Source organism: Mesoplodon bidens, assembly GCF_964165515.1.
Source record: "Mesoplodon bidens genome assembly, chromosome: 6".
Classification (NCBI taxonomy): domain Eukaryota; kingdom Metazoa; phylum Chordata; class Mammalia; order Artiodactyla; family Ziphiidae; genus Mesoplodon; species Mesoplodon bidens.
Genome location: NC_138162.1, coordinates 52,641,994 through 52,666,170, shown reverse-complemented (window position 1 = coordinate 52,666,170; position 24,177 = coordinate 52,641,994).

Genomic DNA, 24,177 nt, shown 5'->3' with positions numbered 1-24,177 from the left:
CACAGGGAACTATATTTAAGATCCTATGATAAACCATAATGGAAAAGAATTTTAATGGAAAAGGATTTTCCATTCTTTCCAAAAAGAATATATATGTGTACAACTGAGTCACTTTGCTGTACAGCAGAAATTAACACCACATTGTAAATCAACTACACTTCAATAAAATGTTTTAAAAAATGGCTACGGACCAATTGTATAGGATAATGGATCATGTTTCTTGTCTGCTATTTTGATGAAAGTTTTAAATGCTCACCTTCATCGGTGGGATCCGTACCACTAATCTCTGGGTGAAAAACCCCACATAAAAAAATAAACAATATAAAAATCACTGGAAAAATGACATGATTTACCCAGTGATCTACTGTGTCTCAGAGTTTCCTTTCTTTGCCCAGCAGGTCCTGTAAGTAGCAGGGACATTAGGATGGCACTGCCCAATGGAGATCACAATGCTGGGGATGAATTTCCAAAAGCTTTGTGACTCAGTCTGATGTCTTTATCTTTGGTCCTACAATAGTTCTTAGGAGTTCTTTTTTAAATTTTTTAATAAACCACTATCAGATTTTCTTTGAAAATTAAGAACGATGTTTCCATGGGTAATGTAAATTTTTGGTTCCTGGATTTTAAAGAACAATTAATATTCCTGATAGAAAGATGAGAACAGACCTTTTTGGTTTTCAAAGCATTTACAATACCGTATGTTCTTTTGGATAACCACAAAGTATCTCCTAAAAAACTAATCGGACACCAAAATTCAATCCAAATGCCCTGCAAATTCTGGTTCATGGGCTATCTTAAGTGTAATTCTTTTCTTTTTATTTTTTTGCGGTACGCGGGCCTCTCACTGCTGTGGCGTCTCCCGTTGCGGAGCACAGGCTGCGGATGCGCAGGCTCAGCGGCCATGGCTTACTGGCCCAGCCGCTCCGCGGCACGTGTTATCTTCCCGGACCGGGGCACGGACCCACGTCCCCTGCATCGCCAGGCGGACTCTCAACCACTGCGCCACCAGGGAAACCCTATATTTAATTTTTAACAAGAGTATCTTATGAATTTTTCACATTTTAGAATGGTGGACCTTGTAAGGACATGGAAAGAAAGCCAATACGATGAATGGTGAATAAATTGAAGTTCAGTGGACCTTCCAAACATCTCAAAGTCACCTTGTTACGGGTTGAATTTCGTTTGCCCCAAAAAGCTATGTTGACGTCTTAACCTTCAGTACCTCAGAATGTGACCTAATTTGGAAGTTAAGTCATTGAACATTTAATTAGTTAAGACAAAGTCACGTGCGAGTAGGTGGGCTCCTAATCCAAAACGGTGTCCTTATTGAGATGAGGGAAATTTGGATATGGAAACACAGAAAAAACTTGTGAAGACAGATGCAGCGGTTGGAGTTCTGCTGCTATAAGCCAAGGAACTCCTGAGGCTACCAGATGCTGGAAGATGCAAGGGAAGATAGTCTCCTAGAGGCTTTGGAGAGAGGCTGGCATGGCCAAAACTTTGATTTTGCATTTCTGGTTTCTGTGACAACTGAGAGAATAAATTTCTTTCGCTTTGAGCCCCAGTCTGTGGTACTTTGTTTCAAGAGGCACTACAAAGCTGACACACACCTCCAAATAAATTTTGCTTAACTCACCATAAAATAAGGACAATGGTTACTAATGTGAATAAATAACCATACTACTAATGATAAACCCTATGTTAGTAATTACCAAGAGAATCTTATTAAACTTCATAACACTGCATGGAAAATGTAGGAAATATGGATTTCATCTCATACGTTAAAACGTCTACAAAGTAAGGTAAATTTAAGTAGGAAATAAAATGATAATAGGAGTTTTAGATTTAAAATAAATCAAACCAGTCTAATCAAAACTAAATCAAACCAGTCTAATCAGCTGTTGTATATGTATTGCTATTAACTTGAAAAGCTTACATTTTTCCTTATCTGTATAAAAATTGCCAGTGTTCTCATGAGCAGGAGTATACTCCTTATTTTCTTCTTCCACTTCATGTGGTGGTTCAGCCATAGGCTGCTCAGGTAAGGGCGTCATCTCAGGCCCTGAAAAAAAGTATGACCAGAGATCAGAAATATGTTCATTTCTTTGATTATTTTCTTTTACTAACTGCATTTTTTCACAAAGGATTTCAGTCAGAGATTTAAAATCTAAGTTATACCATATTTCCAACAATAAACTTTATATCATCCTATAGGAAATTGCCACGGATTGTTGGAGAGGGTGTGGAGAAAAGGGAACCCTCCTACACTGTTGGTGAGAATGTAAAATTGGTGAAACTGCTATGGAGAAAAGTATGGAGGTTCCTGTAAAAACTAAAAATAGAGTTGCCATATGATCCAGCAATCCCACTCCTGGGCATAAACCAAGACAAAACTACAATTCAAAAAATGAATGCATCCCTATGTTCACAGCACCACTATTTACAACAGCCAAGACATGGAAACAACCGAAATGTCCACTGATATATGAATGGATAAAGAAGACGTGGTGTATATATACAATAGAATATTACTCAGCCATAAAAAGCATGAAATAATGTCATTTGCAGCAACATGGATGGACCTAGAGATTATCCTACTAAGTGAAGTAAGTCAGACAGAGAAAGACAAGTACCAGATGATATCACTTATATGTGCAATCTAAAATACGCCACAAATGAACCTATCTACGAAACAGAAACAGACTCACAGACATAGAGAACACACTGTGGTTGGCAAGGGTGTGGAGAGGGAAGGATTGGGAGTTTGGGATTAGCAGATGCAAACTAGTGTACATAGGATGGATAAACAACAAGGTCCTACTGTATAGCACAGGGAACTATATTTAAGATCCTATGATAAACCATAATGGAAAAGAATTTTAATGGAAAAGGATTTTCCATTCTTTCCAAAAAGAATATATATGTGTACAACTGAGTCACTTTGCTGTACAGCAGAAATTAACACCACATTGTAAATCAACTACACTTCAATAAAATGTTTTAAAAAATGGCTACGGACCAATTGTATAGGATAATGGATCATGTTTCTTGTCTGCTATTTTGATGAAAGTTTTAAATGCTCACCTTCATCGGTGGGATCCGTACCACTAATCTCTGGGTGAAAAACCCCACATAAAAAAATAAACAATATAAAAATCACTGGAAAAATGACATGATTTACCCAGTGATCTACTGTGTCTCAGAGTTTCCTTTCTTTGCCCAGCAGGTCCTGTAAGTAGCAGGGACATTAGGATGGCACTGCCCAATGGAGATCACAATGCTGGGGATGAATTTCCAAAAGCTTTGTGACTCAGTCTGATGTCTTTATCTTTGGTCCTACAATAGTTCTTAGGAGTTCTTTTTTAAATTTTTTAATAAACCACTATCAGATTTTCTTTGAAAATTAAGAACGATGTTTTCATGGGTAATGTAAATTTTTGGTTCCTGGATTTTAAAGAACAATTAATATTCCTGATAGAAAGATGAGAACAGACCTTTTTGGTTTTCAAAGCATTTACAATACCGTATGTTCTTTTGGATAACCACAAAGTATCTCCTAAAAAACTAATCGGACACCAAAATTCAATCCAAATGCCCTGCAAATTCTGGTTCATGGGCTATCTTAAGTGTAATTCTTTTCTTTTTATTTTTTTGCGGTACGCGGGCCTCTCACTGCTGTGGCGTCTCCCGTTGCGGAGCACAGGCTGCGGATGCGCAGGCTCAGCGGCCATGGCTTACTGGCCCAGCCGCTCCGTGGCACGTGTTATCTTCCCGGACCGGGGCACGGACCCACGTCCCCTGCATCGCCAGGCGGACTCTCAACCACTGCGCCACCAGGGAAACCCTATATTTAATTTTTAACAAGAGTATCTTATGAATTTTTCACATTTTAGAATGGTGGACCTTGTAAGGACATGGAAAGAAAGCCAATACGATGAATGGTGAATAAATTGAAGTTCAGTGGACCTTCCAAACATCTCAAAGTCACCTTGTTACGGGTTGAATTTCGTTTGCCCCAAAAAGCTATGTTGACGTCTTAACCTTCAGTACCTCAGAATGTGACCTAATTTGGAAGTTAAGTCATTGAACATTTAATTAGTTAAGACAAAGTCACGTGCGAGTAGGTGGGCTCCTAATCCAAAACGGTGTCCTTATTGAGATGAGGGAAATTTGGATATGGAAACACAGAAAAAACTTGTGAAGACAGATGCAGCGGTTGGAGTTCTGCTGCTATAAGCCAAGGAACTCCTGAGGCTACCAGATGCTGGAAGATGCAAGGGAAGATAGTCTCCTAGAGGCTTTGGAGAGAGGCTGGCATGGCCAAAACTTTGATTTTGCATTTCTGGTTTCTGTGACAACTGAGAGAATAAATTTCTTTCGCTTTGAGCCCCAGTCTGTGGTACTTTGTTTCAAGAGGCACTACAAAGCTGACACACACCTCCAAATAAATTTTGCTTAACTCACCATAAAATAAGGACAATGGTTACTAATGTGAATAAATAACCATACTACTAATGATAAACCCTATGTTAGTAATTACCAAGAGAATCTTATTAAACTTCATAACACTGCATGGAAAATGTAGGAAATATGGATTTCATCTCATACGTTAAAACGTCTACAAAGTAAGGTAAATTTAAGTAGGAAATAAAATGATAATAGGAGTTTTAGATTTAAAATAAATCAAACCAGTCTAATCAAAACTAAATCAAACCAGTCTAATCAGCTGTTGTATATGTATTGCTATTAACTTGAAAAGCTTACATTTTTCCTTATCTGTATAAAAATTGCCAGTGTTCTCATGAGCAGGAGTATACTCCTTATTTTCTTCTTCCACTTCATGTGGTGGTTCAGCCATAGGCTGCTCAGGTAAGGGCGTCATCTCAGGCCCTGAAAAAAAGTATGACCAGAGATCAGAAATATGTTCATTTCTTTGATTATTTTCTTTTACTAACTGCATTTTTTCACAAAGGATTTCAGTCAGAGATTTAAAATCTAAGTTATACCATATTTCCAACAATAAACTTTATATCACCCTATAGGAAATTGCCACGGATTGTTGGAGAGGGTGTGGAGAAAAGGGAACCCTCCTACACTGTTGGTGAGAATGTAAAATTGGTGAAACTGCTATGGAGAAAAGTATGGAGGTTCCTGTAAAAACTAAAAATAGAGTTGCCATATGATCCAGCAATCCCACTCCTGGGCATAAACCAAGACAAAACTACAATTCAAAAAATGAATGCATCCCTATGTTCACAGCACCACTATTTACAACAGCCAAGACATGGAAACAACCGAAATGTCCACTGATATATGAATGGATAAAGAAGACGTGGTGTATATATACAATAGAATATTACTCAGCCATAAAAAGCATGAAATAATGTCATTTGCAGCAACATGGATGGACCTAGAGATTATCCTACTAAGTGAAGTAAGTCAGACAGAGAAAGACAAGTACCAGATGATATCACTTATATGTGCAATCTAAAATACGCCACAAATGAACCTATCTACGAAACAGAAACAGACTCACAGACATAGAGAACACACTGTGGTTGGCAAGGGTGTGGAGAGGGAAGGATTGGGAGTTTGGGATTAGCAGATGCAAACTAGTGTACATAGGATGGATAAACAACAAGGTCCTACTGTATAGCACAGGGAACTATATTTAAGATCCTATGATAAACCATAATGGAAAAGAATTTTAATGGAAAAGGATTTTCCATTCTTTCCAAAAAGAATATATATGTGTACAACTGAGTCACTTTGCTGTACAGCAGAAATTAACACCACATTGTAAATCAACTACACTTCAATAAAATGTTTTAAAAAATGGCTACGGACCAATTGTATAGGATAATGGATCATGTTTCTTGTCTGCTATTTTGATGAAAGTTTTAAATGCTCACCTTCATCGGTGGGATCCGTACCACTAATCTCTGGGTGAAAAACCCCACATAAAAAAATAAACAATATAAAAATCACTGGAAAAATGACATGATTTACCCAGTGATCTACTGTGTCTCAGAGTTTCCTTTCTTTGCCCAGCAGGTCCTGTAAGTAGCAGGGACATTAGGATGGCACTGCCCAATGGAGATCACAATGCTGGGGATGAATTTCCAAAAGCTTTGTGACTCAGTCTGATGTCTTTATCTTTGGTCCTACAATAGTTCTTAGGAGTTCTTTTTTAAATTTTTTAATAAACCACTATCAGATTTTCTTTGAAAATTAAGAACGATGTTTTCATGGGTAATGTAAATTTTTGGTTCCTGGATTTTAAAGAACAATTAATATTCCTGATAGAAAGATGAGAACAGACCTTTTTGGTTTTCAAAGCATTTACAATACCGTATGTTCTTTTGGATAACCACAAAGTATCTCCTAAAAAACTAATCGGACACCAAAATTCAATCCAAATGCCCTGCAAATTCTGGTTCATGGGCTATCTTAAGTGTAATTCTTTTCTTTTTATTTTTTTGCGGTACGCGGGCCTCTCACTGCTGTGGCGTCTCCCGTTGCGGAGCACAGGCTGCGGATGCGCAGGCTCAGCGGCCATGGCTTACTGGCCCAGCCGCTCCGTGGCACGTGTTATCTTCCCGGACCGGGGCACGGACCCACGTCCCCTGCATCGCCAGGCGGACTCTCAACCACTGCGCCACCAGGGAAACCCTATATTTAATTTTTAACAAGAGTATCTTATGAATTTTTCACATTTTAGAATGGTGGACCTTGTAAGGACATGGAAAGAAAGCCAATACGATGAATGGTGAATAAATTGAAGTTCAGTGGACCTTCCAAACATCTCAAAGTCACCTTGCTACGGGTTGAATTTCGTTTGCCCCAAAAAGCTATGTTGACGTCTTAACCTTCAGTACCTCAGAATGTGACCTAATTTGGAAGTTAAGTCATTGAACATTTAATTAGTTAAGACAAAGTCACGTGCGAGTAGGTGGGCTCCTAATCCAAAACGGTGTCCTTATTGAGATGAGGGAAATTTGGATATGGAAACACAGAAAAAACTTGTGAAGACAGATGCAGCGGTTGGAGTTCTGCTGCTATAAGCCAAGGAACTCCTGAGGCTACCAGATGCTGGAAGATGCAAGGGAAGATAGTCTCCTAGAGGCTTTGGAGAGAGGCTGGCATGGCCAAAACTTTGATTTTGCATTTCTGGTTTCTGTGACAACTGAGAGAATAAATTTCTTTCGCTTTGAGCCCCAGTCTGTGGTACTTTGTTTCAAGAGGCACTACAAAGCTGACACACACCTCCAAATAAATTTTGCTTAACTCACCATAAAATAAGGACAATGGTTACTAATGTGAATAAATAACCATACTACTAATGATAAACCCTATGTTAGTAATTACCAAGAGAATCTTATTAAACTTCATAACACTGCATGGAAAATGTAGGAAATATGGATTTCATCTCATACGTTAAAACGTCTACAAAGTAAGGTAAATTTAAGTAGGAAATAAAATGATAATAGGAGTTTTAGATTTAAAATAAATCAAACCAGTCTAATCAAAACTAAATCAAACCAGTCTAATCAGCTGTTGTATATGTATTGCTATTAACTTGAAAAGCTTACATTTTTCCTTATCTGTATAAAAATTGCCAGTGTTCTCATGAGCAGGAGTATACTCCTTATTTTCTTCTTCCACTTCATGTGGTGGTTCAGCCATAGGCTGCTCAGGTAAGGGCGTCATCTCAGGCCCTGAAAAAAAGTATGACCAGAGATCAGAAATATGTTCATTTCTTTGATTATTTTCTTTTACTAACTGCATTTTTTCACAAAGGATTTCAGTCAGAGATTTAAAATCTAAGTTATACCATATTTCCAACAATAAACTTTATATCACCCTATAGGAAATTGCCACGGATTGTTGGAGAGGGTGTGGAGAAAAGGGAACCCTCCTACACTGTTGGTGAGAATGTAAAATTGGTGAAACTGCTATGGAGAAAAGTATGGAGGTTCCTGTAAAAACTAAAAATAGAGTTGCCATATGATCCAGCAATCCCACTCCTGGGCATAAACCAAGACAAAACTACAATTCAAAAAATGAATGCATCCCTATGTTCACAGCACCACTATTTACAACAGCCAAGACATGGAAACAACCGAAATGTCCACTGATATATGAATGGATAAAGAAGACGTGGTGTATATATACAATAGAATATTACTCAGCCATAAAAAGCATGAAATAATGTCATTTGCAGCAACATGGATGGACCTAGAGATTATCCTACTAAGTGAAGTAAGTCAGACAGAGAAAGACAAGTACCAGATGATATCACTTATATGTGCAATCTAAAATACGCCACAAATGAACCTATCTACGAAACAGAAACAGACTCACAGACATAGAGAACACACTGTGGTTGGCAAGGGTGTGGAGAGGGAAGGATTGGGAGTTTGGGATTAGCAGATGCAAACTAGTGTACATAGGATGGATAAACAACAAGGTCCTACTGTATAGCACAGGGAACTATATTTAAGATCCTATGATAAACCATAATGGAAAAGAATTTTAATGGAAAAGGATTTTCCATTCTTTCCAAAAAGAATATATATGTGTACAACTGAGTCACTTTGCTGTACAGCAGAAATTAACACCACATTGTAAATCAACTACACTTCAATAAAATGTTTTAAAAAATGGCTACGGACCAATTGTATAGGATAATGGATCATGTTTCTTGTCTGCTATTTTGATGAAAGTTTTAAATGCTCACCTTCATCGGTGGGATCCGTACCACTAATCTCTGGGTGAAAAACCCCACATAAAAAAATAAACAATATAAAAATCACTGGAAAAATGACATGATTTACCCAGTGATCTACTGTGTCTCAGAGTTTCCTTTCTTTGCCCAGCAGGTCCTGTAAGTAGCAGGGACATTAGGATGGCACTGCCCAATGGAGATCACAATGCTGGGGATGAATTTCCAAAAGCTTTGTGACTCAGTCTGATGTCTTTATCTTTGGTCCTACAATAGTTCTTAGGAGTTCTTTTTTAAATTTTTTAATAAACCACTATCAGATTTTCTTTGAAAATTAAGAACGATGTTTTCATGGGTAATGTAAATTTTTGGTTCCTGGATTTTAAAGAACAATTAATATTCCTGATAGAAAGATGAGAACAGACCTTTTTGGTTTTCAAAGCATTTACAATACCGTATGTTCTTTTGGATAACCACAAAGTATCTCCTAAAAAACTAATCGGACACCAAAATTCAATCCAAATGCCCTGCAAATTCTGGTTCATGGGCTATCTTAAGTGTAATTCTTTTCTTTTTATTTTTTTGCGGTACGCGGGCCTCTCACTGCTGTGGCGTCTCCCGTTGCGGAGCACAGGCTGCGGATGCGCAGGCTCAGCGGCCATGGCTTACTGGCCCAGCCGCTCCGCGGCACGTGTTATCTTCCCGGACCGGGGCACGGACCCACGTCCCCTGCATCGCCAGGCGGACTCTCAACCACTGCGCCACCAGGGAAACCCTATATTTAATTTTTAACAAGAGTATCTTAGGAATTTTTCACATTTTAGAATGGTGGACCTTGTAAGGACATGGAAAGAAAGCCAATACGATGAATGGTGAATAAATTGAAGTTCAGTGGACCTTCCAAACATCTCAAAGTCACCTTGTTACGGGTTGAATTTCGTTTGCCCCAAAAAGCTATGTTGACGTCTTAACCTTCAGTACCTCAGAATGTGACCTAATTTGGAAGTTAAGTCATTGAACATTTAATTAGTTAAGACAAAGTCACGTGCGAGTAGGTGGGCTCCTAATCCAAAACGGTGTCCTTATTGAGATGAGGGAAATTTGGATATGGAAACACAGAAAAAACTTGTGAAGACAGATGCAGCGGTTGGAGTTCTGCTGCTATAAGCCAAGGAACTCCTGAGGCTACCAGATGCTGGAAGATGCAAGGGAAGATAGTCTCCTAGAGGCTTTGGAGAGAGGCTGGCATGGCCAAAACTTTGATTTTGCATTTCTGGTTTCTGTGACAACTGAGAGAATAAATTTCTTTCGCTTTGAGCCCCAGTCTGTGGTACTTTGTTTCAAGAGGCACTACAAAGCTGACACACACCTCCAAATAAAGTCTGGTTAACTCACCATAAAATTAGGTCAATTGTTACTAATGTGAATAAATAACCATACTACTAATGATAAACCCTATGTTAGTAATTACCAAGAGAATCTTATTAAACTTCATAACACTGCATGGAAAATGTAGGAAATATGGATTTCATCTCATACGTTAAAACGTCTACAAAGTAAGGTAAATTTAAGTAGGAAATAAAATGATAATAGGAGTTTTAGATTTAAAATAAATCAAACCAGTCTAATCAAAACTAAATCAAACCAGTCTAATCAGCTGTTGTATATGTATTGCTATTAACTTGAAAAGCTTACATTTTTCCTTATCTGTATAAAAATTGCCAGTGTTCTCATGAGCAGGAGTATACTCCTTATTTTCTTCTTCCACTTCATGTGGTGGTTCAGCCATAGGCTGCTCAGGTAAGGGCGTCATCTCAGGCCCTGAAAAAAAGTATGACCAGAGATCAGAAATATGTTCATTTCTTTGATTATTTTCTTTTACTAACTGCATTTTTTCACAAAGGATTTCAGTCAGAGATTTAAAATCTAAGTTATACCATATTTCCAACAATAAACTTTATATCACCCTATAGGAAATTGCCACGGATTGTTGGAGAGGGTGTGGAGAAAAGGGAACCCTCCTACACTGTTGGTGAGAATGTAAAATTGGTGAAACTGCTATGGAGAAAAGTATGGAGGTTCCTGTAAAAACTAAAAATAGAGTTGCCATATGATCCAGCAATCCCACTCCTGGGCATAAACCAAGACAAAACTACAATTCAAAAAATGAATGCATCCCTATGTTCACAGCACCACTATTTACAACAGCCAAGACATGGAAACAACCGAAATGTCCACTGATATATGAATGGATAAAGAAGACGTGGTGTATATATACAATAGAATATTACTCAGCCATAAAAAGCATGAAATAATGTCATTTGCAGCAACATGGATGGACCTAGAGATTATCCTACTAAGTGAAGTAAGTCAGACAGAGAAAGACAAGTACCAGATGATATCACTTATATGTGCAATCTAAAATACGCCACAAATGAACCTATCTACGAAACAGAAACAGACTCACAGACATAGAGAACACACTGTGGTTGGCAAGGGTGTGGAGAGGGAAGGATTGGGAGTTTGGGATTAGCAGATGCAAACTAGTGTACATAGGATGGATAAACAACAAGGTCCTACTGTATAGCACAGGGAACTATATTTAAGATCCTATGATAAACCATAATGGAAAAGAATTTTAATGGAAAAGGATTTTCCATTCTTTCCAAAAAGAATATATATGTGTACAACTGAGTCACTTTGCTGTACAGCAGAAATTAACACCACATTGTAAATCAACTACACTTCAATAAAATGTTTTAAAAAATGGCTACGGACCAATTGTATAGGATAATGGATCATGTTTCTTGTCTGCTATTTTGATGAAAGTTTTAAATGCTCACCTTCATCGGTGGGATCCGTACCACTAATCTCTGGGTGAAAAACCCCACATAAAAAAATAAACAATATAAAAATCACTGGAAAAATGACATGATTTACCCAGTGATCTACTGTGTCTCAGAGTTTCCTTTCTTTGCCCAGCAGGTCCTGTAAGTAGCAGGGACATTAGGATGGCACTGCCCAATGGAGATCACAATGCTGGGGATGAATTTCCAAAAGCTTTGTGACTCAGTCTGATGTCTTTATCTTTGGTCCTACAATAGTTCTTAGGAGTTCTTTTTTAAATTTTTTAATAAACCACTATCAGATTTTCTTTGAAAATTAAGAACGATGTTTTCATGGGTAATGTAAATTTTTGGTTCCTGGATTTTAAAGAACAATTAATATTCCTGATAGAAAGATGAGAACAGACCTTTTTGGTTTTCAAAGCATTTACAATACCGTATGTTCTTTTGGATAACCACAAAGTATCTCCTAAAAAACTAATCGGACACCAAAATTCAATCCAAATGCCCTGCAAATTCTGGTTCATGGGCTATCTTAAGTGTAATTCTTTTCTTTTTATTTTTTTGCGGTACGCGGGCCTCTCACTGCTGTGGCGTCTCCCGTTGCGGAGCACAGGCTGCGGATGCGCAGGCTCAGCGGCCATGGCTTACTGGCCCAGCCGCTCCGTGGCACGTGTTATCTTCCCGGACCGGGGCACGGACCCACGTCCCCTGCATCGCCAGGCGGACTCTCAACCACTGCGCCACCAGGGAAACCCTATATTTAATTTTTAACAAGAGTATCTTAGGAATTTTTCACATTTTAGAATGGTGGACCTTGTAAGGACATGGAAAGAAAGCCAATACGATGAATGGTGAATAAATTGAAGTTCAGTGGACCTTCCAAACATCTCAAAGTCACCTTGCTACGGGTTGAATTTCGTTTGCCCCAAAAAGCTATGTTGACGTCTTAACCTTCAGTACCTCAGAATGTGACCTAATTTGGAAGTTAAGTCATTGAACATTTAATTAGTTAAGACAAAGTCACGTGCGAGTAGGTGGGCTCCTAATCCAAAACGGTGTCCTTATTGAGATGAGGGAAATTTGGATATGGAAACACAGAAAAAACTTGTGAAGACAGATGCAGCGGTTGGAGTTCTGCTGCTATAAGCCAAGGAACTCCTGAGGCTACCAGATGCTGGAAGATGCAAGGGAAGATAGTCTCCTAGAGGCTTTGGAGAGAGGCTGGCATGGCCAAAACTTTGATTTTGCATTTCTGGTTTCTGTGACAACTGAGAGAATAAATTTCTTTCGCTTTGAGCCCCAGTCTGTGGTACTTTGTTTCAAGAGGCACTACAAAGCTGACACACACCTCCAAATAAATTTTGCTTAACTCACCATAAAATAAGGACAATGGTTACTAATGTGAATAAATAACCATACTACTAATGATAAACCCTATGTTAGTAATTACCAAGAGAATCTTATTAAACTTCATAACACTGCATGGAAAATGTAGGAAATATGGATTTCATCTCATACGTTAAAACGTCTACAAAGTAAGGTAAATTTAAGTAGGAAATAAAATGATAATAGGAGTTTTAGATTTAAAATAAATCAAACCAGTCTAATCAAAACTAAATCAAACCAGTCTAATCAGCTGTTGTATATGTATTGCTATTAACTTGAAAAGCTTACATTTTTCCTTATCTGTATAAAAATTGCCAGTGTTCTCATGAGCAGGAGTATACTCCTTATTTTCTTCTTCCACTTCATGTGGTGGTTCAGCCATAGGCTGCTCAGGTAAGGGCGTCATCTCAGGCCCTGAAAAAAAGTATGACCAGAGATCAGAAATATGTTCATTTCTTTGATTATTTTCTTTTACTAACTGCATTTTTTCACAAAGGATTTCAGTCAGAGATTTAAAATCTAAGTTATACCATATTTCCAACAATAAACTTTATATCACCCTATAGGAAATTGCCACGGATTGTTGGAGAGGGTGTGGAGAAAAGGGAACCCTCCTACACTGTTGGTGAGAATGTAAAATTGGTGAAACTGCTATGGAGAAAAGTATGGAGGTTCCTGTAAAAACTAAAAATAGAGTTGCCATATGATCCAGCAATCCCACTCCTGGGCATAAACCAAGACAAAACTACAATTCAAAAAATGAATGCATCCCTATGTTCACAGCACCACTATTTACAACAGCCAAGACATGGAAACAACCGAAATGTCCACTGATATATGAATGGATAAAGAAGACGTGGTGTATATATACAATAGAATATTACTCAGCCATAAAAAGCATGAAATAATGTCATTTGCAGCAACATGGATGGACCTAGAGATTATCCTACTAAGTGAAGTAAGTCAGACAGAGAAAGACAAGTACCAGATGATATCACTTATATGTGCAATCTAAAATACGCCACAAATGAACCTATCTACGAAACAGAAACAGACTCACAGACATAGAGAACACACTGTGGTTGGCAAGGGTGTGGAGAGGGAAGGATTGGGAGTTTGGGATTAGCAGATGCAAACTAGTGTACATAGGATGGATAAACAACAAGGTCCTACTGTATAGCACAGGGAACTATATTTAAGATCCTATGATAAACCATAATGGAAAAGAATTTTAATGGAAAAGGATTTTCCATTCTTTCCAAAAAGAATATATATGTGTACAACTGAGTCACTTTGCTGTACAGCAGAAATTAACACCACATTGTAAATCAACTACACTTCAATAAAATGTTTTAAAAAATGGCTACGGACCAATTGTATAGGATAATGGATCATGTTTCTTGTCTGCTATTTTGATGAAAGTTTTAAATGCTCACCTTCATCGGTGGGATCCGTACCACTAATCTCTGGGTGAAAAACCCCACATAAAAAAATAAACAATATAAAAATCACTGGAAAAATGACATGATTTACCCAGTGATCTACTGTGTCTCAGAGTTTCCTTTCTTTGCCCAGCAGGTCCTGTAAGTAGCAGGGACATTAGGATGGCACTGCCCAATGGAGATCACAATGCTGGGGATGAATTTCCAAAAGCTTTGTGACTCAGTCTGATGTCTTTATCTTTGGTCCTACAATAGTTCTTAGGAGTTCTTTTTTAAATTTTTTAATAAACCACTATCAGATTTTCTTTGAAAATTAAGAACGATGTTTTCATGGGTAATGTAAATTTTTGGTTCCTGGATTTTAAAGAACAATTAATATTCCTGATAGAAAGATGAGAACAGACCTTTTTGGTTTTCAAAGCATTTACAATACCGTATGTTCTTTTGGATAACCACAAAGTATCTCCTAAAAAACTAATCGGACACCAAAATTCAATCCAAATGCCCTGCAAATTCTGGTTCATGGGCTATCTTAAGTGTAATTCTTTTCTTTTTATTTTTTTGCGGTACGCGGGCCTCTCACTGCTGTGGCGTCTCCCGTTGCGGAGCACAGGCTGCGGATGCGCAGGCTCAGCGGCCATGGCTTACTGGCCCAGCCGCTCCGCGGCACGTGTTATCTTCCCGGACCGGGGCACGGACCCACGTCCCCTGCATCGCCAGGCGGACTCTCAACCACTGCGCCACCAGGGAAACCCTATATTTAATTTTTAACAAGAGTATCTTAGGAATTTTTCACATTTTAGAATGGTGGACCTTGTAAGGACATGGAAAGAAAGCCAATACGATGAATGGTGAATAAATTGAAGTTCAGTGGACCTTCCAAACATCTCAAAGTCACCTTGTTACGGGTTGAATTTCGTTTGCCCCAAAAAGCTATGTTGACGTCTTAACCTTCAGTACCTCAGAATGTGACCTAATTTGGAAGTTAAGTCATTGAACATTTAATTAGTTAAGACAAAGTCACGTGCGAGTAGGTGGGCTCCTAATCCAAAACGGTGTCCTTATTGAGATGAGGGAAATTTGGATATGGAAACACAGAAAAAACTTGTGAAGACAGATGCAGCGGTTGGAGTTCTGCTGCTATAAGCCAAGGAACTCCTGAGGCTACCAGATGCTGGAAGATGCAAGGGAAGATAGTCTCCTAGAGGCTTTGGAGAGAGGCTGGCATGGCCAAAACTTTGATTTTGCATTTCTGGTTTCTGTGACAACTGAGAGAATAAATTTCTTTCGCTTTGAGCCCCAGTCTGTGGTACTTTGTTTCAAGAGGCACTACAAAGCTGACACACACCTCCAAATAAAGTCTGGTTAACTCACCATAAAATTAGGTCAATTGTTACTAATGTGAATAAATAACCATACTACTAATGATAAACCCTATGTTAGTAATTACCAAGAGAATCTTATTAAACTTCATAACACTGCATGGAAAATGTAGGAAATATGGATTTCATCTCATACGTTAAAACGTCTACAAAGTAAGGTAAATTTAAGTAGGAAATAAAATGATAATAGGAGTTTTAGATTTAAAATAAATCAAACCAGTCTAATCAAAACTAAATCAAACCAGTCTAATCAGCTGTTGTATATGTATTGCTATTAACTTGAAAAGCTTACATTTTTCCTTATCTGTATAAAAATTGCCAGTGTTCTCATGAGCAGGAGTATACTCCTTATTTTCTTCTTCCACTTCATGTGGTGGTTCAGCCATAGGCTGCTCAGGTAAGGGCGTCATCTCAGGCCCTGAAAAAAAGTATGACCAGAGATCAGAAATATGTTCATTTCTTTGATTATTTTCTTTTACTAACTGCATTTTTTCACAAAGGATTTCAGTCAGAGATTTAAAATCTAAGTTATACCATATTTCCAACAATAAACTTTATATCACCCTATAGGAAATTGCCACGGATTGTTGGAGAGGGTGTGGAGAAAAGGGAACCCTCCTACACTGTTGGTGAGAATGTAAAATTGGTGAAACTGCTATGGAGAAAAGTATGGAGGTTCCTGTAAAAACTAAAAATAGAGTTGCCATATGATCCAGCAATCCCACTCCTGGGCATAAACCAAGACAAAACTACAATTCAAAAAATGAATGCATCCCTATGTTCACAGCACCACTATTTACAACAGCCAAGACATGGAAACAACCGAAATGTCCACTGATATATGAATGGATAAAGAAGACGTGGTGTATATATACAATAGAATATTACTCAGCCATAAAAAGCATGAAATAATGTCATTTGCAGCAACATGGATGGACCTAGAGATTATCCTACTAAGTGAAGTAAGTCAGACAGAGAAAGACAAGTACCAGATGATATCACTTATATGTGCAATCTAAAATACGCCACAAATGAACCTATCTACGAAACAGAAACAGACTCACAGACATAGAGAACACACTGTGGTTGGCAAGGGTGTGGAGAGGGAAGGATTGGGAGTTTGGGATTAGCAGATGCAAACTAGTGTACATAGGATGGATAAACAACAAGGTCCTACTGTATAGCACAGGGAACTATATTTAAGATCCTATGATAAACCATAATGGAAAAGAATTTTAATGGAAAAGGATTTTCCATTCTTTCCAAAAAGAATATATATGTGTACAACTGAGTCACTTTGCTGTACAGCAGAAATTAACACCACATTGTAAATCAACTACACTTCAATAAAATGTTTTAAAAAATGGCTACGGACCAATTGTATAGGATAATGGATCATGTTTCTTGTCTGCTATTTTGATGAAAGTTTTAAATGCTCACCTTCATCGGTGGGATCCGTACCACTAATCTCTGGGTGAAAAACCCCACATAAAAAAATAAACAATATAAAAATCACTGGAAAAATGACATGATTTACCCAGTGATCTACTGTGTCTCAGAGTTTCCTTTCTTTGCCCAGCAGGTCCTGTAAGTAGCAGGGACATTAGGATGGCACTGCCCAATGGAGATCACAATGCTGGGGATGAATTTCCAAAAGCTTTGTGACTCAGTCTGATGTCTTTATCTTTGGTCCTACAATAGTTCTTAGGAGTTCTTTTTTAAATTTTTTAATAAACCACTATCAGATTTTCTTTGAAAATTAAGAACGATGTTTTCATGGGTAATGTAAATTTTTGGTTCCTGGATTTTAAAGAACAATTAATATTCCTGATAGAAAGATGAGAACAGACCTTTTTGGTTTTCAAAGCATTTACAATACCGTATGTTCTTTTGGATAACCACAAAGTATCTCCTAAAAAACTAATCGGACACCAAAATTCAATCCAAATGCCCTGCAAATTCTGGTTCATGGGCTATCTTAAGTGTAATTCTTTTCTTTTTATTTTTTTGCGGTACGCGGGCCTCTCACTGCTGTGGCGTCTCCCGTTGCGGAGCACAGGCTGCGGATGCGCAGGCTCAGCGGCCATGGCTTACTGGCCCAGCCGCTCCGCGGCACGTGTTATCTTCCCGGACCGGGGCACGGACCCACGTCCCCTGCATCGCCAGGCGGACTCTCAACCACTGCGCCACCAGGGAAACCCTATATTTAATTTTTAACAAGAGTATCTTATGAATTTTTCACATTTTAGAATGGTGGACCTTGTAAGGACATGGAAAGAAAGCCAATACGATGAATGGTGAATAAATTGAAGTTCAGTGGACCTTCCAAACATCTCAAAGTCACCTTGTTACGGGTTGAATTTCGTTTGCCCCAAAAAGCTATGTTGACGTCTTAACCTTCAGTACCTCAGAATGTGACCTAATTTGGAAGTTAAGTCATTGAACATTTAATTAGTTAAGACAAAGTCACGTGCGAGTAGGTGGGCTCCTAATCCAAAACGGTGTCCTTATTGAGATGAGGGAAATTTGGATATGGAAACACAGAAAAAACTTGTGAAGACAGATGCAGCGGTTGGAGTTCTGCTGCTATAAGCCAAGGAACTCCTGAGGCTACCAGATGCTGGAAGATGCAAGGGAAGATAGTCTCCTAGAGGCTTTGGAGAGAGGCTGGCATGGCCAAAACTTTGATTTTGCATTTCTGGTTTCTGTGACAACTGAGAGAATAAATTTCTTTCGCTTTGAGCCCCAGTCTGTGGTACTTTGTTTCAAGAGGCACTACAAAGCTGACACACACCTCCAAATAAATTTTGCTTAACTCACCATAAAATAAGGACAATGGTTACTAATGTGAATAAATAACCATACTACTAATGATAAACCCTATGTTAGTAATTACCAAGAGAATCTTATTAAACTTCATAACACTGCATGGAAAATGTAGGAAATATGGATTTCATCTCATACGTTAAAACGTCTACAAAGTAAGGTAAATTTAAGTAGGAAATAAAATGATAATAGGAGTTTTAGATTTAAAATAAATCAAACCAGTCTAATCAAAACTAAATCAAACCAGTCTAATCAGCTGTTGTATATGTATTGCTATTAACTTGAAAAGCTTACATTTTTCCTTATCTGTATAAAAATTGCCAGTGTTCTCATGAGCAGGAGTATACTCCTTATTTTCTTCTTCCACTTCATGTGGTGGTTCAGCCATAGGCTGCTCAGGTAAGGGCGTCATCTCAGGCCCTGAAAAAAAGTATGACCAGAGATCAGAAATATGTTCATTTCTTTGATTATTTTCTTTTACTAACTGCATTTTTTCACAAAGGATTTCAGTCAGAGATTTAAAATCTAAGTTATACCATATTTCCAACAATAAACTTTATATCACCCTATAGGAAATTGCCACGGATTGTTGGAGAGGGTGTGGAGAAAAGGGAACCCTCCTACACTGTTGGTGAGAATGTAAAATTGGTGAAACTGCTATGGAGAAAAGTATGGAGGTTCCTGTAAAAACTAAAAATAGAGTTGCCATATGATCCAGCAATCCCACTCCTGGGCATAAACCAAGACAAAACTACAATTCAAAAAATGAATGCATCCCTATGTTCACAGCACCACTATTTACAACAGCCAAGACATGGAAACAACCGAAATGTCCACTGATATATGAATGGATAAAGAAGACGTGGTGTATATATACAATAGAATATTACTCAGCCATAAAAAGCATGAAATAATGTCATTTGCAGCAACATGGATGGACCTAGAGATTATCCTACTAAGTGAAGTAAGTCAGACAGAGAAAGACAAGTACCAGATGATATCACTTATATGTGCAATCTAAAATACGCCACAAATGAACCTATCTACGAAACAGAAACAGACTCACAGACATAGAGAACACACTGTGGTTGGCAAGGGTGTGGAGAGGGAAGGATTGGGAGTTTGGGATTAGCAGATGCAAACTAGTGTACATAGGATGGATAAACAACAAGGTCCTACTGTATAGCACAGGGAACTATATTTAAGATCCTATGATAAACCATAATGGAAAAGAATTTTAATGGAAAAGGATTTTCCATTCTTTCCAAAAAGAATATATATGTGTACAACTGAGTCACTTTGCTGTACAGCAGAAATTAACACCACATTGTAAATCAACTACACTTCAATAAAATGTTTTAAAAAATGGCTACGGACCAATTGTATAGGATAATGGATCATGTTTCTTGTCTGCTATTTTGATGAAAGTTTTAAATGCTCACCTTCATCGGTGGGATCCGTACCACTAATCTCTGGGTGAAAAACCCCACATAAAAAAATAAACAATATAAAAATCACTGGAAAAATGACATGATTTACCCAGTGATCTACTGTGTCTCAGAGTTTCCTTTCTTTGCCCAGCAGGTCCTGTAAGTAGCAGGGACATTAGGATGGCACTGCCCAATGGAGATCACAATGCTGGGGATGAATTTCCAAAAGCTTTGTGACTCAGTCTGATGTCTTTATCTTTGGTCCTACAATAGTTCTTAGGAGTTCTTTTTTAAATTTTTTAATAAACCACTATCAGATTTTCTTTGAAAATTAAGAACGATGTTTTCATGGGTAATGTAAATTTTTGGTTCCTGGATTTTAAAGAACAATTAATATTCCTGATAGAAAGATGAGAACAGACCTTTTTGGTTTTCAAAGCATTTACAATACCGTATGTTCTTTTGGATAACCACAAAGTATCTCCTAAAAAACTAATCGGACACCAAAATTCAATCCAAATGCCCTGCAAATTCTGGTTCATGGGCTATCTTAAGTGTAATTCTTTTCTTTTTATTTTTTTGCGGTACGCGGGCCTCTCACTGCTGTGGCGTCTCCCGTTGCGGAGCACAGGCTGCGGATGCGCAGGCTCAGCGGCCATGGCTTACTGGCCCAGCCGCTCCGCGGCACGTGTTATCTTCCCGGACCGGGGCACGGACCCACGTCCCCTGCATCGCCAGGCGGACTCTCAACCACTGCGCCACCAGGGAAACCCTATATTTAATTTTTAACAAGAGTATCTTAGGAATTTTTCACATTTTAGAATGGTGGACCTTGTAAGGACATGGAAAGAAAGCCAATACGATGAATGGTGAATAAATTGAAGTTCAGTGGACCTTCCAAACATCTCAAAGTCATCTTGTTACGGGTTGAATTTCGTTTGCCCCAAAAAGCTATGTTGACGTCTTAACCTTCAGTACCTCAGAATGTGACCTAATTTGGAAGTTAAGTCATTGAACATTTAATTAGTTAAGACAAAGTCACGTGCGAGTAGGTGGGCTCCTAATCCAAAACGGTGTCCTTATTGAGATGAGGGAAATTTGGATATGGAAACACAGAAAAAACTTGTGAAGACAGATGCAGCGGTTGGAGTTCTGCTGCTATAAGCCAAGGAACTCCTGAGGCTACCAGATGCTGGAAGATGCAAGGGAAGATAGTCTCCTAGAGGCTTTGGAGAGAGGCTGGCATGGCCAAAACTTTGATTTTGCATTTCTGGTTTCTGTGACAACTGAGAGAATAAATTTCTTTCGCTTTGAGCCCCAGTCTGTGGTACTTTGTTTCAAGAGGCACTACAAAGCTGACACACACCTCCAAATAAATTTTGCTTAACTCACCATAAAATAAGGACAATGGTTACTAATGTGAATAAATAACCATACTACTAATGATAAACCCTATGTTAGTAATTACCAAGAGAATCTTATTAAACTTCATAACACTGCATGGAAAATGTAGGAAATATGGATTTCATCTCATACGTTAAAACGTCTACAAAGTAAGGTAAATTTAAGTAGGAAATAAAATGATAATAGGAGTTTTAGATTTAAAATAAATCAAACCAGTCTAATCAAAACTAAATCAAACCAGTCTAATCAGCTGTTGTATATGTATTGCTATTAACTTGAAAAGCTTACATTTTTCCTTATCTGTATAAAAATTGCCAGTGTTCTCATGAGCAGGAGTATACTCCTTATTTTCTTCTTCCACTTCATGTGGTGGTTCAGCCATAGGCTGCTCAGGTAAGGGCGTCATCTCAGGCCCTGAAAAAAAGTATGACCAGAGATCAGAAATATGTTCATTTCTTTGATTATTTTCTTTTACTAACTGCATTTTTTCACAAAGGATTTCAGTCAGAGATTTAAAATCTAAGTTATACCATATTTCCAACAATAAACTTTATATCATCCTATAGGAAATTGCCACGGATTGTTGGAGAGGGTGTGGAGAAAAGGGAACCCTCCTACACTGTTGGTGAGAATGTAAAATTGGTGAAACTGCTATGGAGAAAAGTATGGAGGTTCCTGTAAAAACTAAAAATAGAGTTGCCATATGATCCAGCAATCCCACTCCTGGGCATAAACCAAGACAAAACTACAATTCAAAAAATGAATGCATCCCTATGTTCACAGCACCACTATTTACAACAGCCAAGACATGGAAACAACCGAAATGTCCACTGATATATGAATGGATAAAGAAGACGTGGTGTATATATACAATAGAATATTACTCAGCCATAAAAAGCATGAAATAATGTCATTTGCAGCAACATGGATGGACCTAGAGATTATCCTACTAAGTGAAGTAAGTCAGACAGAGAAAGACAAGTACCAGATGATATCACTTATATGTGCAATCTAAAATACGCCACAAATGAACCTATCTACGAAACAGAAACAGACTCACAGACATAGAGAACACACTGTGGTTGGCAAGGGTGTGGAGAGGGAAGGATTGGGAGTTTGGGATTAGCAGATGCAAACTAGTGTACATAGGATGGATAAACAACAAGGTCCTACTGTATAGCACAGGGAACTATATTTAAGATCCTATGATAAACCATAATGGAAAAGAATTTTAATGGAAAAGGATTTTCCATTCTTTCCAAAAAGAATATATATGTGTACAACTGAGTCACTTTGCTGTACAGCAGAAATTAACACCACATTGTAAATCAACTACACTTCAATAAAATGTTTTAAAAAATGGCTACGGACCAATTGTATAGGATAATGGATCATGTTTCTTGTCTGCTATTTTGATGAAAGTTTTAAATGCTCACCTTCATCGGTGGGATCCGTACCACTAATCTCTGGGTGAAAAACCCCACATAAAAAAATAAACAATATAAAAATCACTGGAAAAATGACATGATTTACCCAGTGATCTACTGTGTCTCAGAGTTTCCTTTCTTTGCCCAGCAGGTCCTGTAAGTAGCAGGGACATTAGGATGGCACTGCCCAATGGAGATCACAATGCTGGGGATGAATTTCCAAAAGCTTTGTGACTCAGTCTGATGTCTTTATCTTTGGTCCTACAATAGTTCTTAGGAGTTCTTTTTTAAATTTTTTAATAAACCACTATCAGATTTTCTTTGAAAATTAAGAACGATGTTTTCATGGGTAATGTAAATTTTTGGTTCCTGGATTTTAAAGAACAATTAATATTCCTGATAGAAAGATGAGAACAGACCTTTTTGGTTTTCAAAGCATTTACAATACCGTATGTTCTTTTGGATAACCACAAAGTATCTCCTAAAAAACTAATCGGACACCAAAATTCAATCCAAATGCCCTGCAAATTCTGGTTCATGGGCTATCTTAAGTGTAATTCTTTTCTTTTTATTTTTTTGCGGTACGCGGGCCTCTCACTGCTGTGGCGTCTCCCGTTGCGGAGCACAGGCTGCGGATGCGCAGGCTCAGCGGCCATGGCTTACTGGCCCAGCCGCTCCGCGGCACGTGTTATCTTCCCGGACCGGGGCACGGACCCACGTCCCCTGCATCGCCAGGCGGACTCTCAACCACTGCGCCACCAGGGAAACCCTATATTTAATTTTTAACAAGAGTATCTTAGGAATTTTTCACATTTTAGAATGGTGGACCTTGTAAGGACATGGAAAGAAAGCCAATACGATGAATGGTGAATAAATTGAAGTTCAGTGGACCTTCCAAACATCTCAAAGTCACCTTGTTACGGGTTGAATTTTGTTTGCCCCAAAAAGCTATGTTGACGTCTTAACCTTCAGTACCTCAGAATGTGACCTAATTTGGAAGTTAAGTCATTGAACATTTAATTAGTTAAGACAAAGTCACATGCGAGTAGGTGGGCTCCTAATCCAAAACGGTGTCCTTATTGAGAAGAGGGAAATTTGGATATGGAAACACAGAAAGAACTTGTGAAGACAGATGCAGCGGTTGGAGTTCTGCTGCTATAAGCCAAGGAACTCCTGGGGCTACCAGATGCTGGAAGATGCAAGGGAAGATAGTCTCCTAGAGGCTTTGGAGAGAGGCTGGCATGGCCAAAACTTTGATTTTGCATTTCTGGTTTCTGTGACAACTGAGAGAATAAATTTCTTTCGC